Source organism: Phodopus roborovskii, unplaced genomic scaffold (assembly GCF_943737965.1).
Source record: "Phodopus roborovskii unplaced genomic scaffold, PHOROB, whole genome shotgun sequence".
In the NCBI taxonomy this organism is placed as follows: domain Eukaryota; kingdom Metazoa; phylum Chordata; class Mammalia; order Rodentia; family Cricetidae; genus Phodopus; species Phodopus roborovskii.
The window spans coordinates 20,224-22,470 of NW_026126241.1; positions in this window are offsets into that span (position 1 = coordinate 20,224).

The following is a 2,247-nucleotide window of genomic DNA, read 5'->3' on the forward strand; positions in this document are numbered from 1 at the left end:
AAGAACATGCACATTACTGACAATTCATTTTTTTTTCTATGGCAGATACATTGTTAGATTTTTAAGATGACTGATCTGACCAAGAACATGTTAATTTAGGGCAGGTATTTCTTGCTCCTTCCCTGAAGCATATAAGATTGAAGGAGAAATAAGTTAAGGAGAAACAGTGTGCAACTATCCAGGAAATTAGCTATATAAATAAAGTCATGTAATCCTAGTCTTGTTAAATTCTTAAGCAGAACCCATATAGTATGTTACAGGTGTTCCCCTGTACTGATCCTTTCAGTGTTCATAATATTAGGAATAGCTAGAATGGTTGGGACTGTCACTTCCAATCTTAAACAGCCTTAACTGTGTATGAAAGGATCATGAGAAAACATGATTACTTCCACAATAGCTGCTTCCTTCTAGGAAGAATTGGAGAAGCACTGCTCTAGAATATTCTTGCTACATAGCTCTGCAGCAGCAGAGATTTAATCCCGGTGATTTCTACCTGATCTTTGAAAATTTATTGTAATAATACGAGCTGTTGCATTTGAGGTGCTGTTGTTGGTAGCTTGTTGCCCAGTGCTATGTATACTGTCTTGACTATTGGTGGTCAGTTCCTAAAGAGAATGGCAACCATTTTTCCTTCAAATAAAGCCAAATGCAACATATGATAATTACATTTGAGGTACTGGCTTCCTAAGTAGTAGAGCATAAATATATTAATTTGTTCTTAACAAGGATATGCAGACCTACATTATCAAGAGTATGCCAGGAATGGTACAATTTAGGGTTTATGAGATGGAACTACTGGTCATTCCATGTGAACCTGTGAAATGGCAAATTATTTAGAACATGAGGACTCTCAACCCTGTATTCATATCTATACTCCTATACCCATGGTCATTATGTCATGATGGCCATCTGAACATCTCTTTATAAATTCATACCCCCCAGTATAATAAAAACTAAGAGAGTAGTTTGATAAAATAATAGTCCAATAAATTTAACTATCTATACATTTGGAGAAATAGTCAGAAATTCAAAAAATTTACATAGTATATTCATACATACTATCAAAGATGAGGAATAACTTCTTCAGGGAAATTCTGCAAGTGACATCTCATTAAACAGGACTTAGATGTAATCTAACTTAGAATAGATTAAAAATAGAAAGGCTGCACATAACACTTTCCAGTCCGAAATTTAGGGAAGCATATTCATTGTTTACAAACTTTGTCAGGATGTGATATTTTTAGCTAGAAGAGAAAAACAAAAAGAGAAGCACTAGAAAAACCACAGATGGAAGCAGACTGTAGAAAAATAACACAGGTAATTCACAATCTTTTTGGAGTACAGAACATTATCTTATTTTATGTAATGTTTTCTCATTTCCTCTCCTTTTTAAGAAAAGTGTTTGTTTTTCCTAAAGGAAACACAGCCTTTGGAAATTAATGTTGTAGCATAAACATGGTCAAACGTCATCACAACTGAAGATACTTGGATATAACACAAATAAGAGCTGAAAATATCTCTATTAATATTGAGATATAGACCCATGGCATCAGGAAAATAGTTAACAGAGCTATCTTTAAAAAGTTAAAACAGCAACTCAAAAAAGGGTTTTTGATGATCTCTATGAAGCCAATCATCTCAACAAAGAAAAAAGATTAGAAAATTTGTAATTGGATTAGAATGATATAAATGACAGAAGAGAAACAGTTTGGAGATGGATTACTGGGAGCTCACAGGATTAATTAGAAGTGTTCCAAATGCTCAAATTTAGGAAGATCTAAAGCAGTGGTTTCTAAGCTTTCTTAATGCTGTGACCCTTTAATACAGTTCTTCATGTTGTGCTGACCCCAACCATAAAATATTCACCATATTTGATATGGGCTCTTGTTAAAGGGTGCTCTAAAAGGTATGGAAATAGTAAGTACAGAAAGACCATGTCTGTGTCCCATTCCTTAAATCTGTGTTTCTCAACCTGTGGGTCATAAACTACAAGATACTCCTAAAACCTTTAGAAAAAAAACAGATATTTACATTATGATTTATAACAGCAGCAAAATTAAAATTATGAAGTAGCAATGAATATTATTTTATGGGTAGGGTCACCACAGGAGGAACTGTATTTAAGGGTCACAGCATCAGGAAGGCTGAGAAAATCTGCCTTAGATGAAGTAACTTCAAGCAAACCAAGACACTTTATCCTTGTGCTGGCTTTCCTAGAGCATCTAGTGAACTTGCTTTTAAGACATG